The sequence below is a fragment of the Grampus griseus genome (assembly GCF_964374135.1).
Source record: "Grampus griseus genome assembly, chromosome: 17".
NCBI classification, from domain to species: domain Eukaryota; kingdom Metazoa; phylum Chordata; class Mammalia; order Artiodactyla; family Delphinidae; genus Grampus; species Grampus griseus.
In genome coordinates, this window is record NC_139011.1 from 7,890,522 (window position 1) to 7,907,756 (window position 17,235).

The 17,235-nt window shown below is 54.3% G+C and overlaps 1 protein-coding gene across 2 annotated transcripts in view; it reads left to right on the forward strand.

The window, feature by feature from the left end:
• Positions 1-4,336: 4,336 nt before the first annotated feature.
• Positions 4,337-17,235, forward strand: part of ST3GAL1 (ST3 beta-galactoside alpha-2,3-sialyltransferase 1) — an 88,382-nt gene continuing 75,483 nt past the window's right edge. The window contains exon 1 of one of the 2 annotated variants that reach the window (XM_082674583.1): positions 4,337-4,566. The gene's annotated coding sequence lies outside the window, so the exon portion shown is untranslated. Of the gene's footprint in view, positions 4,567-5,156; positions 5,248-17,235 lie in introns of those variants that run through there. The other variant, XM_082674584.1, reaches the window with a different exon arrangement.

The window sequence follows — 17,235 nt, forward strand, 5'->3', positions numbered from 1 at the left end:
CCTGAGCCAATTTCTGGCAAAGAGATTAGGGGAGTCATGATTGGACAAGAGCAATGAGCTGCCTTAGCTGTTGGAGCTAATATATGTGAGCAGTGTAGTGTATGGCTCTGTTTACTACTGCTGCTCAAATGCCTAGAGATTTTCAAGGTTGGAAGGGGACTGAAGAATCATGGGTCCTACGTTCCCTGTAATGAAAAATCTCCTGTAAAGGTCTCCATCCACGTATTTATTATTGACGTGGGTACATGCTGCCTGAGCAGCCTGTTCACAGTTGGATTGTTGACCTATAACGGAATGAGATCTGTCAGTCAGATTCCTCTCCTGGAAAAACTAGAACTTGGAGCGGATGAACAGTTGCCACGATGTAGAGGGGCTGGGGCTACAAGCATACAGGAAACTTTTAGGGCGACCCCAGGACTTAACAGGGAATGCCTATAGGCGAGGAGAGAGCAGAGAGACAAGGAAGGGAGAGAAAGAGAAAGACAGAGAGGGCCACAGAGACAGGCTGTCATTCTCCTTCTGGGTCCCCACTTTTAGTCAGTCTGTATATCCCTACATCACTTTTTTTTTAATCTTTTTTTAAGGAAAGTTGGGCCAGGTCCTCACAGCCTCAAGAACCCAAAGTAAAACACTGCCCAAAACCAAACAACAAGTACCCAGCAGCTCTGAACTCATCTTTGACAAGCAAGGCAGCTCTTTCCTTTTCTGCACCATCACCCAGATGGCATCAGAACCCATTAGGATTGTTCCACTCTGATGAACCAAGAAAGGGGATGGGGAAAGGATGAAATCAATTTCTTTAACCATCATTACTAAGAGCTTTGCTGTTGCTCTGAAGACATTGTGGGGCTGGGTGGGGTGACGGTGAGCATTAAATCAACATCAGGGCTCCCAGGGAACTCACTGTGCAGACACTCCAGTCATGACTGTTACTGGCTGGCCATGTTGGGAGACACAGTGCGGGTGAGAAGCAGGAATGTTCACAGACACACAATCCTGACACATAGCCCCAGATCCGGGCTCCTGGAAACTGGCGAGGGTATCAGAAGTGCTTTCATAACATGTCATAACTCTAGGAAAGAGGCCTTCTGTGCTACCTGGTAAGAAGTACATTGTAAAAATAAAGGAAGTGGGGCTAGAAAAAGCCTCCCAGGTTAACCCACCAGAGACTGGGAAAAGATGTGTCTGATGTACATCTTTTTAGATGGATAAGCTGATGATTTATGCATGTTTCACCAGAGTTGCTTAATAAGAAATTTCCATCTCACTGTACAGTCATCTAGGGGAACTGCCAAGAACGCAGGGGGGAAACCCAGAGCCGACTCTGATTCTGGGCTGCAAAGCAGAAGAGCTGGATGGTCTGGGGCCGCTCACTTGCCCCATCTGACCTCCCTCCTGCTAGGATATAATAGGATAGTCTTAACGACGGAAGCATTTTCTATTTTGCAAAGCGCTTTTCTGTACATTATCCTATTTGATCCTTGCCATAAACAACATTTCTTTACTAATTCATCCAGGAAGTCTTTATTGAGCATCTAGCATGTAACTGGTATGAGATGGGCACTGCAGTCAGCCGGGAGCAAAACCCGACGCATTCCCTCCCCACAGCAAGCTGAATCAGATCAGATCAGAAGGCAAACGCCGCCGATTATACAATCAGGAAAATCCACAGGGCGCCGGAGGCAGTTGTCCCCGTGAAGACAGCAAGAGGACCACGCTTACATTTGGATACTTGGACCTGGTTGATGTTCCGAGCCAGGCCCCCAGGTGCTGAGTCTGAGAGGTCCATGTCCGAAGGTTCCCACGGCTGGAAGACGCTGCCGCTGCAGAGAACAGAAGTTGATGTTCCTGGGAACCCTCTCTGCTCCCCTCGTCCCAAACACTAAAGCATTTTGGGGAATGCCAAGTGCGGTGGATGCCCTGACTCACATCTCAGAAAGAGCAAAGCCCACACGATGCTTCCAGGCAGGCCAGAAGGTTCACCTCCACCCCCCTCTAGAACTGAAACAAAAACCAATACGTTCAGGCAAGAGGTCTCGGGTCACGAAATACCCAAAACTTTTCTCGCAGACTCCCGGAGGGCAGGAAACTTAGACAGGCAGCAGGGCCCGGGTGCAGCTTGGCAGGGTTCCTGCTCCTTGAAGAACTCTTGCAGATCCGCATGCTTTTTGTTTCGGCTTCCCCCCCACCCCACCCCACCTTGCCCTATTCTCTTTATTCCTCTTTTCCTTCCCCTTCTAGTAGGGAATTTTCTCACTCTCTCCTCTGCCCCTTTTAATCGTTATCTCTTCTGCTCTGAATATCTCTTTTTTTCCTTCAACTCCCAGAAGTCTTCTGCATACCACCACCCCATTCTCTAGGGCAGGCCTCCCCCAGCTGTGGGCAGGGAACCTGGTGCCGGAGAAATCCACCATTCACACAACACGCTTTTATTGAGCATTTACTATATGCTAAGTAGAGGTTTTAATGTTGGACATACATGAATTCACTTAATCATCACAGCAACCTTGTGAGATGGACAGTATTAAGCCCATTTACACAAATGAAGAAACTGAGGCACAGAGTTAGTAGGCTTAGGGATTCTGAAACTAGCCTAATTTTGTTGCAGGAAGGGGGACCCCTCGCAGGGCCCGAGAGTAGGCTCTTAGTCTAACACCCGGAAATGAACTGTCCGAGGAGACACACGTGCTGACGAAGCAAGAGACTTTATTGGGAAGGGGAACCCGGGTGGAGAGCAGGAGGGTGAGGGAACCCAGGAGGACGGCTCTGCTACATGGCTCGCAGTCTCAGGTTTTATGGTGATCGGGTTAGCTTCCGGATTGCCTCTGGCCAATCATTCTGATTCAGGGTCCTTTCTGGTGGCACGGGCATAGCTCAGCCAAGATGGATTCCAGCGAGGAGGATTCTGGGAGGTTGGTAGGCCATGTGGACTGGCATCTCCTTTAGACCTTTCCCGGATTCCGGTTGTTGGTGGCTTGTTAGTTCTGTGATCCTTACCAGGACCTCCTGTGATAGAATAACTCATGCAAACTGTTACTGTCTTTGCCTGGCCAGGGCTGGTGCTTTCAGTCAGTGTTTCCCCCAACGATTTCACACATCCAGGGAGTGGCAGGTTTGAACCAAGAAGTCGGGTCCAGCTGGTCCTGGTCTGAAGCACACACTACACATTCCTCTGATGAAGAGCTAAGGAGCTCTCTGACTCCACTGCAGAAGGCTGACCTCTCCGACTGGGGCAAGGGAAGCTGAAAGAATTAACTGACCCCGAGGCCAAGCTATGCCTTTTTCCTCTTAGCATTCCTCAGGAAAACTGTGAAAGAGGACAAACCCCAATAAGGGGATAAGAACTGTAAAACCAGATTTTTTGGTAATGCCTCTTAAATCCTGTGTCCTGCACGTACGTAGCCTTAGGACTGGCATTCTGCCATTGAGCAAGACGCCTCCAGCGCGCACACTTCCCTGTAAAGAAGGAAGGGCAAAAACCGCGCAAACCTGACCCTGAAAGGGGGCCCGGTCCTCGAAGCCCCAGCCCCAGGAAACCTTTGGGGTTGGCTCCTGCCTGGGGTCCGGCTGCCCAGAGCTTGACCTGCTCTGGATCACGCTGCAGCCTCCGCATCTGGGAGGAAAAAAACAGCGGCGGTCAGGAGGGCCAGGGCGGGGGCCGGGCCTAGGTGGCGCCTCCGCGGCTCTTATCTGGGCCCCCGCCCGAGCCTCACCGGCTGCTCCCTAGCCCCACTCCTCCCCTCCCTCTCCCTAAATCCCACCGCGAGTCCCGCGCCCTTAGAGGAAGGGGGTGGCTTTGCCCAGCCGCCAGCAGGGGGGATCGGCCCCTTCTCGCTACCATGCACCCGACTCGGGCTCTTCGGAGCCCGTCCTCTCGCAGGGCGCCGTCACCTCCTCCGCGGGGCTGATCCCCCGGCCCCCCTGGCCTCTCTTCCCCAGCCTTCCCACCCTGAAGGCGGCGGCCCCGGCGCGAAGTGTCGCCGAGACGTCCCCGCAGAGCCCCTCTCGGGGAGGCGATCCGGTCCCCGCGCCCGAGCCGACAGCAGTCCACGTGGCTCGGAGCTCTATATTCGGCTCGCAGGCAGCCCAGAGCGTGTGGAAACCCGACCGCGTCCGGGTGGAGGGAGTGACGCGAGGAGAGCGCCGGGCGGCGAGGGGCGGGCGCTGGGCGGAGGAAGGGGAGGGCCGCGCGCAGGAGAGGCGCCCGCCCGGCTCCGGCGCGCGCCCCGGCTCCTGGCCGCGGCCGGCCCCTCCCCGGCCCGCCCGCCTCCCCCTTCCGTTACACCCGGGGGAAGGTGTTCCCGAGACCGCTCCCATCCTCACCCCGCCTCCCCGCTTCCCCGGCTCCAGCCTCCGCCGGCGGAGCTCCACTATGCCACACAGTTTCGACACTTTGCAAAGACAAAGACCAGAGGAAGGAGAACGAAGAGGAAGAGGAGGAGAGAGAGGAGAAAGGGGCGATGTGAGCTGGGAACGGGGCGAGTGTTCGGGACACCCCCTTTTGATTCTCCTCCGAATCCCCTCATCCCCCGAAGCCCAGGAAACTTTCGCGTGTCTCCGGCCGCGGTGAGTGAGCGCGCGGAGCCGGGGGTGCGCGGGGGGCTGCATCCACCGGAGTTGGGGTCCGGCAGTTTCGCTTGTGTTCTCCGAGTGGAGGGGCGATTGTCCGCACCCGGGGACAGAAGTGGTGGGGAAGGATCCAGGAGGGTGTGACAGGAGGGTGGAAGTGGGTTGAAGACCTCAGGTGCCGGGAGGGAGGAAGGCAAATGTAGGAAGACCCCTTCCTTAGCAGCGGTGTCGCCGGGGTCTTTGGGAGAGGAAGGAGGTCGCAGAAGAGGGTCGGGCTCAGAGGTTTACAGCCGTTTCAAAAGCAGCTGTTGGGTGCTCAACGGGGAGCCTACACCGGGTCTGGGGCAGCGGTCCCCGGGGTGGCCCCAGTGACATTGCACTCGGCGCCGGGCTGGCATCTCCCCGGTGGGGGCCGCCGAAAGGCGGAGTGGCCAACGGGGTCGCCCTCCGGCGCTTTAGAGCGGAACCAGGGGTGCTGGGGCGCGCGGAGGCCGCCCAGTGATCCGGTCGGGCGGCCGAGGGATGGTATCCGGATGGTGCTTCCAAATCCGCTGCGAGCAGGCGCAGATCGAGGAGGTGGCCATCGCCCCCGGGGACACCGCAGGCCCGCATTGCTCCGGATACGGTGGAGAGGTTGGCACCCGGGACAGGACGGCTGGACGTGGCGTGGTGGACAGGGTGGGCGAAGGGGAGCGTGGCGGGGGTGGTGCCCGTGGCGACTTGAAACTCTGGGTCCGCCCCAGTCCCGGTAGGCGCCGCAGCTGCCGCGAAATAATCTGACAAAAGTTAGCAACTTGTCTGCGTCTCGGGTGTGTGACCCGCGCGGCGTAGGGGCCGCTCCTTGGGAGAGCGCAGGAGCGGTGAGCGGTGCCACCGGGGCATAGCGCCCTGATGGGGGTACAACCTGATTCGGAATCGGGACAGGGGCGCAATTTCTAGCTCCTCCTTTCACTAAGCGAGAGTGTGTTTGAACTTGACCTTGCGGGAGGAAGCGCGGCTGAACTTGACGTGGGGATTGAGGCTGCTCCCCAGCTGGGCGCCTTCGCTGTATCCCGAGGCCTGGTCTCCTGGGAAGGGTGTTGGGATTATCTGGGCTCTGCTCTTCCGCCGGAGACCTGAGTCTCTCCTCCCTCCTACGCGAGGGTCCCAAACCGCACCTTCACGCTCGGGGCTTGGTGGGGTCGCTGGGCGAGCGGACACGTGCCCGCTCAGAAGTCTGCGAGTGGTTGGGGGCTGGGCGGGTTCTGCGTGTCCCACAGAGGGAGACAGCCTTGACCCTGAGGGCAGTGACCTCCTCACTGCGTCGTCGCCGCATCAGGCATCCGCCGGGCTTTCACGTGCCCACGTCCGGGGACCTCTCGCCTCTTCCGGCTCATCCCCCTCCCAGGTCCCACGCCACGCGGATTTGTGCAGAGATGGTTCCCCAGGGAGACAGCGAGCACCCGCTCCCGCTCTGCGGCTGTGTGCCTGTGAGCGCGTGTGTGCGTGTGCGTGTGCGTGTGCGTGTGTGTGTGTGTGTTGAGGTGGCGGGGGGCGGTACTCGCCAGCGGGGAAAATGAGGTCGGCGGGGAACGAGGTTGTACAGCCGTCGCGCCTGGCACACAGTAGGTACGTATGAAGGCTGTCTGAAAAGGCCTCTTCGAGGGAAGGCGCTGGCAGAGGCCGGGACGTCCCTTCCCTCTTTCTCCCCACGTTTACTATTCATTTCGCATCTATCTACCCAGCCCAGCGCTTTTGGCTTCTAGACGTACCTTGCGCACCCACTACGTGCTGGGCTCAGAGATGCGCTCTTCTTAGACGCTGGGGCGAAGCCGCCAGGTTTTCTTTCCCGGGAGCTGCGGGAGAGCGTTCCCGACGTTCGGAAAAGGCAAGGTGCACTGCCGCCTGCCGACTACTCTAGACATTGCATCTTGGTTCCGAGGCTGGAAGGGGCGCGGAGGCAGGGTGCCTTGGGTCGCGCCCTGCACCTCCGGTTCCTACCTCCAAACACCATGGCCCGGCCTTTTTCTGAAATCCTGCGGTTAGCTGAAAAGACCGACCCGAGAGTTCAACATAACATGCCCCGATCTGGGTGCGGAGTGGGGGTAAAACGGGGTCATTGCTCTTACCTTACAAATACGTTATGCAAGATAAACATTACGTGTAATTGAGTGTGTGTGTATAAGTAGATATACATACGTATGTTCACATACTACATATGTGTATGTATATATTCACATGCCTCGATTTCAAGTTTGGGGGAAAGGAATTTCATCATAAGAAAAATTTATTTTGCTGAATACGTGACCGAATAAGTAGGGGGTCCTTTCCCGACCTTTGAACTATCCCACAGGCGTGGGAATATGCTGCCCCTGTGTTGTGCTAGGCCTGCATTTGCTGTCCAGGTCTGCGCTGGGGCAAGGCCAGGGCCTGGGCCCCAGCAGAGTCTTACCTTCACTTCCCTCCGCTGACGGGGGGGTTAGCAGCCCCCTGGAGCACTGGGTTTAGAGAAAAAAAACCAGGAAGTGTTGCCAGAAGTGATGGCGGAGGAATTTCTCTAAGGGCTGAAGATTACGCTCCTGCAAGCTCTATCAGCAGCCGGAAGCTGGCTCTTAAGCAGCCCCCTGCTGACCTTAGGACTGTTTCCACTTTGGCGGTACAGGCCGGACACGCCCCGGCTGGGCTCACCAGCACCTGAAGTCCTGAAGTCGGGGACCTGCCTAGTACTGGTCGTCAGAGCCTTCTGGTGCCCCAGCTTTGGTGGGCTGGATCCACCGGTGGGCCGAGTGGCGAGCGTTCCTCGGAGGTCCTGGGGCCTCGCGGGTGCGTGGGACTCTGTGCCAGGTGGGTGTCCCTCTCCTCTCTCCACCACCAGCCCCGGGAACCTCACCTGGAGACAAGCTGTCTGCAGCCCCGTAGGAAGGGGCCCCTTAATCTTCTGGTCAGTTAACTCTGTCTGAATCCGTTGTTGACTCAAAGGCATTATATTTGGACAGGGCTTTTGCCTTGCAGAATCGAAACCTTAACCCTCTCCTAGGTCCCCTCCCATACCACAAAAAGCAGCCAAGAAAGCAAAAAATAAAATCAACCAGTTATCTTGTCCATACACGGCTTCCCTGTGAGTTCTCCGTATGCATCTGAACACACACACCGCGGGCCGGAGGAAGAGCTGGCCTGGTCACAAAGAATTACTCTAGAATAACGCTTCCATACACTTTGGTCAGTTATGGAACCCTGTGGAACCTCCAGCACTGCCAATCCCCTTGCAGAGCGGAGGATCTGGGCGCTCTCTTCTGCTCAGTTTGGTCCCAGGAACCCAGCCTTGGGCCCCAGCAAGACCCTGCGTTCTAGCCCCAGGGCCAGCACTCAATTATGTGACTACTTAAAACCCAGACTGTTTCAGGCTCTGGGTCTGTGTCACTCTGGGCAATGAGCGGTGTGGAGCTCTGCTGACATTACCTCGGGGGCATTAGGGCCTTTCTTTGCGAAAACAGTGCCCCCCTCCCATGTGCTTTTGCCTCCAGCTCCATCCTCAGAATGCTCCAGGCATCCCTGGCATCACAGACAACCTAGCCCACCCCATGCCAACTGTGTACCCCCTTTCACTCCTGGAGCCTTGAGAAGCCCACCCTCACTTGGCAAAGTTACTCTCCAGCGATTCGCAGCATTGGGTATGGAGACAAGGCCCAGAAGCTTCCGGCTCTGGGGTGACATCTGTAAGGACTCTCCAATGATGCATGTTGCAAATAGGGACCACAGGGACCTCTCCAGGACCTAGGTGGTTCCCACGATAAGAGCTGAGATGTTCTTAGAAATCATTTTGTTCAACTAACTCTTTCATTTTATGCAAAAATACTGAGGCCCCGTGGAGAGGTCACGGGGACCTGCAGTGACAGAGCTGATCTAGACTGCTGGCTGGTCTCAAACTTTAAATAGATTAGCTGTCTGGGCTCCCCCTTCCCCAAGCCCACTCATTTCCATACACTTATGTCTCTTTTTCATTGTTGGAGACAAATAAATCCTTGGAGATGAAGCCCAATCCGGCCTCTGTACCCTGACACTGAATTAACTCTCGGAGACAGAGTTTTGGGTGAAGTAGAAAAGAATAGCTTTATTGCTTTGCCAGGCAAAGGGGGCCACAGTGGGCTAATGCCCTCAGAACTATGTGTCCCAACCTGGAGGGGGTAGTGAGAAGTTTTATGGTAATGGTTCAGAGAGGGCGTGATCAGCTGGTGGCCATTCTTCTGACTGGTTGGTGGGGAGGTACGTGGGAGTCGGCATCATCAACCTTCTGGTTCCACCTGGTTGGATTGTTTCGGTTGAACCAACATTTATTAGGAACTTATTGTCTCCCAGGCACCATGCAAGGTGCTAGAACTATAGAGATGGAGGGACATGTGGTCAGTCCTTGTTCCCTCCATCCCCACCCCGCCAGAGGTCACGGTGTCGTGGGGAGGTGCATGGGGACGTGAAGTTACTCTACAGTGGGGGTTTGCACTAGAGCAGAAATACGTACTGGCCGAGGCAGGGTTTCGACAGAGAAGAAAAGGAATTCCTCTACCTGGGGGACCCATGGAAAGATTCATTGAGGAGACAACCCGCGGGTACCTTGGGGAATTCTTCCAGGCACAAGTCAGACTGCAGGAGAGCAAGAGTGTTTTCTTGAATGCATAGAACTGGTATCGAGTCAAAGTGGCATGTGCCCTGTGTGCGCAAGAAAAATAAAGTAAAATGACAATAACAAGAGGTCTTTTATGCATGGTTCAGCAGAGGGGAGGGAACTGGGGATTTTAGGGGTTCGGTGCTTTGGTCCCCGGTTCCCGTGCTGATCTCCGGTTTGCTTCTGTGGGATTCATCCTTGCTACTCAGCCAGGGTGCAGGTCCCTGGACCCTGCAGTCCTCCAAGGGCTCTGGGCTTCAGAGGGATGGTGTGTAAGAATGCCAGTGGCTGCGTTGGCTTAAAAAATACAATTCGATGCTTTCTCTCTAATGCTCGGTTGGAGGAGCTGATTTGGGAGAGTGCAGTGAAATGGCACAGCGGCAGCGTGGGGGCGGAAAGCGCCCAGGTTTTCAGGATCACGCCGCCCAGGTCGAGCTGGGTGAGCTCGGGCAAGCCCTGCACCTCCGTTGGCCAAATCTGAGTTGCAGGTGGGCGATTATCCCCCCAGGAAGTGGGCCACTATGAGGATGAAGCAAGGTCATGCGTGAGAGGATATTGCCTGTGGGGCTGGGCTCCCAGAGCCCCCCGGGACCCAGTTAATAACAGTCTGGTTCCAGAGGGTTCTAAGAGGAAGTGCTGCTGGCTGGAGATACTGCCTCGGGACAGAGCACGTGGGAATAGAAGAGGTGACTGGAGGTGGAACGTTTTGGGAAGCTCATGGAAGAACACTTGAAACCCGAGGCTGGCTTTAATGTTCAGTGGTGGGTAAAAAACCCACCCTGGAAGCAGCGAGGCAGAATAGCTGGGTTGGGGTAGTAGCATTCTTTTCTCATTCCTGCAGGTTGCCTAAGCGTTTAAAGTTTTCTTTTTCCCTTGGGCATGATCTGGAGGGTTCCCGGGAGCGGTGGCACCTGGGTTGGGGGAGAGGGATGCTCTGCGCCCGGAGCCTGTCCTGGCTCAGGTGGCCTGGCTGGTCAGCAGGCCGTGTGGCACGTGTCAAAGTTGAAGGCACCTGGAGTGGACTCTGTAGTGTCAACCCAGGGACAAGCGTTAGAGGGACGGCCCTGCTGTCAGGATATTTCCTCCCGTTAGGGGCACCGCTGGCCCAGGGTTCAGAAGCGCCCCACCCGAGTACCGACCCTATTCTACTTGCTGCCGCCCGTGACCTTGGGGACATCATTTGTCAATGGAAAAAAAGGCACAACCTAGAAGTCGAGGTTGATAATTATGGGTTTTTTTGGTGGACTTTCTGAGGAATTCAAGCCGGGGAGACAGCTTCTCAGATCGCTCTGAGGGACTGCCCCAAGTAGGTCAGGGAGGAACCAGGATGTAGAGGGGTTTTTGCCACAAAGACCAGGTAGTTCGAACATCAAAAGATTACCACTAATGAGAGAAAACCAGACATCTCAAGTGAATGAATTTGGCACTTTTCTGTGTATGGGAAGATGCATGTCTGGGCTCATTGAGATCATTCCTTTGATGTGCATCTCAGCTCTCTAGGGCAAGTATCCTGTCCTTTCCCCTCCTGAGTCCCCTCAGGATGTACCTTTAGGGGTGGCTGCAGGGTCTGAGGGTTTGTTGCCATCCTGAGCTCCCTCAGGGGTGACTGGAGTGTCTTGACGGCTGCAGCATCCTTTATTTGCTGATACGGCAGCAGCATTTTTCATCCACACACTTAAGCTCTGAATCTCCATTTCCTCAAGTAGTAGAGGGTGATATAAATCCCCCAAGACAGGATGAGGCCGATGAACAGGCCTTCTTGATTATAAATGGAGTAACATCTACTTCTTATTAAATGTTCAGTGTGTGCCCAGCGCAGCGGCAAGTCTTCTAAACTTCAGATCGTTTTGTGTCCAGTAGAAAGGATGTGCACTCACACTGAGTGGAGAGTTCTAGTAAAGAGTGTTTCACAGAGCTGGGAGCAGTATTTAGGGAAATCAGTAAGGGGTGTAGCAGTACCTGGGCCCAGTGACCACGCGCCACCATTCCCATCCCCCCCAGAGGAGGCAGAGGGAGGGATGGGGGAGAGGAACCAGGAGAGCACGGCAGTAGGAGCTGATCGAAGCTTGTGGAAGAGCCTCCCCCTTCCCCCTGGCGGGGAGGGGACAGGAGGATGCACTCTGCCACCCGGCTCTGTCCTGCCTGCCCCCACAATCCCTGTGTCACCGAGAGACGAGCCCTCCCAGCAGCCAGAGGCCACGGGCCTCCTTGTTGGAGCTTCTCAAGGACATGACGGGATGAAGACGGGTCACCCCCGCACTCACAGCCGTTGGCATCTGACCCTGTTTGGACCTCTGTTCGTCTCTTCTGTGTGCTCCACTGGGATCAGGGCCCTCCGCATTTTGCAGACGTACCCAAGGTCACATGGTCTTGCCCACACCCGGATCTTCCGTGTGCCTGGAATTACCCTCCTGGGAAGTAGGTGACTCCTGGGGAAGGAATAAGCCCATATTTCCAGCTGCCTTGAAGCCCCATCACACACCTTCCTCCGCTCACCCTTTGGAGCTCCCACCACCCACCCTTCCCACCTTGAACTATACAGGTGAGGAAGTTGAAGGTCAGTCAGGTGAGCAGGTCCGCATGGGCTTAAGATACGGCCTCTGGCCGTGGTGGGGCCGCCTCCCTGCATCCCGGCCCCTCGGGGCCTTGCTGTCTCTACCTCACCCCCTTCTCCCTCCATCCACTTGGCCGAGTCTGAGAACAGGGGCAAAAAATCCCATAAACTAAGTCTCAGCATCTCCACTAGATCCTAGAGTCAACTTAGGGAACCAAAACTTTATCATCGTAACAACGCAATACAACACAGCACAACATAACACAACACAGCAGCACATAACAACCACAGGTGCCAGTTACAGTTCATGCAAAGTAAGTGTGGATGAACCTGACCGGAAACAGACTTGGCCGAGAACTAGCTTTTAGCATTATTAGGAAGCCAGAGAGCGCCGCCCCAGGGGAGGCTTAGAGCATCAAGGTGGGGTTCTGCTGGTGAGACTCAGGTAGGCACATAACAGTGGAACCTCCAGAAGGGAGCTGTCAGCCAATAACTCAGACACTTTGCTAGATAATTTCCCTGCTATTTAATTATTTTGCCTGTCAATGATTTTCTTCCAGGGGAGGGAGTCAGCTAGTACATGGAGTTAAAAGTCATAGAACAACTGCATGAATAGAGTTTAGGAGAAAGCAAAGAGGAGAGGAGAAAACTGCAGGCAGTCTTGGAACAGGGAAGCTTGCCTGTATATTTTTGGGGGTAAAGTGATGAACTGTCAGCAGAGAGGTTACTGTGTGTGTTCTGTCCTTGAGAAGGATTTCAAAGACTACAGTTTCACTTGTTGGATTTTCTAGAAAACCCCGAGAGTTCAACCTTGGAGCCTAGCGATAGGGGGTCTCTGGGTTCCCCTGTGCTCAGGGCCTGCCGTCAGCACTTCTACCTCCACTGAGCTGAGATGTACACGTTCCCTCCTCAGTTAGAGCTGATATTTCTTGAATACTAGATCCCTAGTCTTTATAACAGCCCTGTAAATCACTGTTTTGTACTTTTTTCCTAACCTATTTTACTGATGTGGAAACAGGCTCACAGAAGTGAAGCCACTTGCCCAAGGTCACATAGCTAGAAAGTGGCAGAGCCAGAATTCATGATGGTTCCGTATCTGCCCGAAGCCCAAGATCTCAGGCAGCATATGCTGTGCGATTGCCAGGATCGTCCTGTGTCTCTAGATCAGGGGAACCAGGAAGGGGGGCAGCTGCCCCGGGAGGTGCAGCTATGAAACACATCATACCAGGTATCTGTTCCCAACCGTAGCCCAAGACGTGCGCCATCCCACCCGACAGGCATGACATATGGACCCAGGTTCTGTGACATCCTTTTTGGAATGAGGTTCTAATTTTTCTCCACGTGCTCTTTGCCGAGGCCTGGGGCTCCAGGCCTTTTCCCCGATTCACCCATTTGGGGCTGGTTGGATGGGTTTATTTAGCCCTCGATAGTCTGGCTGGATTCTCAGATCTCCACAGGATCCCTGCGTTGCTGATTGCAAGCACTCATCCTTTGACTTGTCCACATAAGTTGAATTCAGAGAGCCCCACGGTGCCTGGGGATTGAGGAAGGACTGAGCAGGAAGGCTTGGTATAAAGTTTGTCATCAGGGGGTGGAAACCTACCCAGGTCCCTAGACAGGTGTCTCTTGGCAATCTGCTTCAAGCAAAATGAACAGTAAACGTTGCTGTTGCAACACTGAAAACTTGCCTTTGAATAACATCTTCACAGTGGAGAGAAGTGTTTGTTGTTCCGGTTACTTGAAAACGCTGTTAATCCTACCACCTGGTGGAGAGTTTGATGGATAAAAACTGTTGCTTGGGAAACATGTTAGTTGCCACCAACAAGAATGTTTTAGTGGGGGGTATTCCTGGGTGTTTCTGAAGCGTATCCTTAAATTTTAAACTTCAGTCTTTTGGCAAAAAGGAAATTAAAATGAAAAGGAGAGATTAGAAGGTAGCGCGGCTGTGTACCACACTTGAGGGAAATTTCAAATGAAAAACACACCTTTCAGAATGGTCTGAAGAATTGGTTCCAACATAAGAGCCGCTTCTGTTTCTCTGTCTGTAACCTATGGAAGGGAAGAGACTGAGGTAAGTGAAAATCATTTGTGAACTGCAGGATTATAGAAATGAAACTGATGTCTCTACAATGCCAAACATCCAAACAAGGAGAAAAAAATGTACTGGCCCTGGGGACAGTTTGGAATATCAGAATACCCCTGCATCGTTGGGAACCTGCCCCTGGGATGGAGTAAACGGGTTTTCTCTTTTTCTCTGAACATAAGCTGTAACCGTTGTAGGAGAGGTTGGAAGGAAGTTGTGTGTGAGTCAGTTGAATGACAGCAAGTTACAAAGGTTGCACATTTAAAGAGCGTGAAATCAGAAGGAATTGTAAAATCCAAGCATTTGCAAAGATCCTTAGCAGCGCCCTTGTTCAGCCTTCCTCTTCCAGACTTCAGTTATTTATCGGCCGAGTCATTCACTGATTCACTCAGTAGAAGTACTGGCTCTGCCACTTCCTTGCTGTGTGACCTTCAGTGTGTTTCATAACCTCTCTGTGCCTCCATTGCCTCATCTATAAAATATGGATAATAATAGTACCTACATCTTGGTGGGTACTAAATACTTGGAAAGTGTTTAGAACAGGGCCCTGCAGCGTGCCTACTTTAAAGTGCCTGCTGAGTACATGCTATGATCATCATCTTTCGAGTTAGGAAATCCCTTGCTCAGCTTCCCACTGAAGTTTCCTCACTTCAACTCCACTATGTGGTTATCCCTCCTCTGCTTGAATGCTGCCAGTGATAGCCAGATCACTGCCCCACACAGTGGCCCTCTGACCTCTGGACACCTCTGTGGATTAGAAAGCTCTTCCTCATACAGAGCTTCCAACCATGGAGGACTTCCTGGAGGAGGTGGTAGGGTGGGGGTCTCCGGAGCTGTATAAATTTAAGGCTGGGAAAGTTGGCTGGGCTGAAGAAGCTATGGTGTGGCCCCTGGACACTAATGGTAGACGAGGTCCACCTGAGACTTTGGACATGACATTTTAGCCATTCCCTGCCTTGTATTTCGCTGCTAAGACAGGTCAGACGGAGGCCTGACCCGTGTGATTCCTCAGCCCGTTAGCAGGTAGAGCCAGGGTGAGAAGCCAGCCCTTCGTTCAAGGCTGCCACGGCCGACTTTCACCGCTGGCTTTTCCGCCCGACTTGGGCAGCTCAGGGTCGTCCTAGAGCTTCTGGTGCCCATGTGCACGCCAGAGCAGGGGACACGGCAGCAGGCACGGACCCGGGTGCCGGGACTCCTAGATGACCCCACTGGGCGGGCCCCCTCCTCTAGGGACCCCTGTCGTGTCTACACCTCAGCCTCCCAGACCACCCCCTGACCCCCAGTCTCCCTGACCTCCCTCTCAGCAGGTCAGGGTTGGCTTTTGTGAATTCTGCCATCCCTCTGCCCTTGTATCCTTCCTGAGTTTCTGCCCAGGAAATGCTGGACATTCTGGACTCGTGTAACCTTCTAAACAGGGCTTTTCGGTCCTTCTTGTTAACAGTATTTCGACAGTTGAGGACACTGAGGCTCATGGAAGTGGCCCCCCGGGTGGGGACCGGCCCCCTCCAGCCACCCCCGCCCTGCCAGTGTCTGACCTCACGCCACCCATGTTCCTCCCACCCTCCCTTCGCATTGTTCTGAGAATCAGATAAGAGGCTCCTTCACTAAACCCTATTTCGGGGGCTATAAATAGGACACTTAATGGTGGCACTCGGGTCACATCCACCAGGGACAGAATCTGTGTGATGCCAGCATGTCCTCCAGCCCAGGGTTTTCACGGTCAGCACAGGATTCTTCCCTCCCTCCCTGCCTTCCTTCCTTCCCTCCCTCTCACTCTCCCTTCTTTCTTTTTCTTCCTTCCTTCTTTCCCCTCATCCACAAAATCTTGTCCCAAAGTACATAGTTAAGCCTCCTTAATTAGGCCGTGGTTGCCTAGAAGACAAACACATGCGTATTTCACGATTCTTCTCAGTTATGGCAGACACGGAACAGTGCCCATCAGGAGGCCCCGGGGGAGGCTGCCCAGCCTGTCAGCATGTCCTTCCTCTGAAGGCAAAGTCAGTGTAGCCCACAGGAAGGCCACGAGGGCACCGCTCACCTGGAGGCCAAGGGGGCAGAGGGATCAGCAAGGACCAGGGGGAGGTCAGGGCCACTGTTTGTTAGGTCTGGGGCAAGTGCCTTCTGTGTCCAAGCCACGTCAGTTTCCCCACTAGTGCTCTGGGGACACCACCACCCATCTTTCCGGCTGAGAGCTGAGATAACTCAAGCAGGAGAGGGTTGGGGAGAAAGCCCCAGAGAACAGATGGTCTTCAAGCTGGAAGATGGGTGGGAGCTGCTGACAGTAGCAGTGAGGGTGGGAGAGCCATTGGACGGGGGACCCTGGGGAGCAACCCACAGATGGAGTCGGGGCACCTCCCCAGTTGTGTGGTTGATGGAAGGAGGAAGAGAGGAAAACAAGGTGCCCGCCTGGGGGGTCCTAACCGTCCTGCCTTCCTCCAGTCTTGAGGAGCGATCAAGGTGTCTCTTCCTGCATGCAGAAGGAGATTTCGCCAGACGAGGCACACAGTGATGCTAGAACGTTCTTGAAATTCATATCTGTCTAAGTGACGATGAAGAGTCACCCTGACCCGCTGTCAATTCCACCACCCACCACATTTATTTAACCGTGGATCGGGTCCTGTTCCAGACCCTTTCCTTGCCGTTACTGCTCACAAAATCCCACTGGCGGGCTTCCCTGGTGGCGCAGTGGTTGAGAATCTGCCTGCTAATGCAGGGGACACAGGTTCGAGCCCTGGTCTGGGAGGATCCCACATGCCGCGGAGCAGCTAGGCCCGTGAGCCACAACTACTGAGCCTGCGCGTCTGGAGCCTGTGCTCCGCAACAAGAGAGGCCGTGATAGTGAGAGGCCTGCGCACCGCGATGAAGAGTGGGCCCCACTTGCCACAACTAGAGAAAGCCCTTGCACAGAAACGAAGACCCAACACGGCAAAAATAAATAAATTAATTAAAAGCAAAAGTACCAATGCCACCGTGGATGTGAGGATTAAATTAGTCAATGCTTTAAAAAAAAAAAAAAATCCCACTGGCCCAGGTTCAGAGGAGGAAGCAAGATTCTGAAAACCTCATTAACTGGTACAGAGTGTTGCAGCTAGTGAACAGGGCAAGCTTGCAGAGAGTGCCTGTCTGCGGGGTGACATTTGATCAGATGGCCGTGGGAGACAGTCCTGTCCCAGAACAAAAAAAACAGCAAAAGGTAGGGGAGCGTTTGTCCCCACAGACCTGGACCTGGGGTCTCTGGCCCTCCAGCAGCAAGAAAGGCAAAATACGTGTGTGGACGGCTACCTCCTTCACACCCAGGGAGCTGTGCTTACGGTCTGCATCACTGATGGAATCACGTAACGTACAACAGGGTGTGCAGAGATGCATGTGGTGGAAATGTGCATCTGTGTG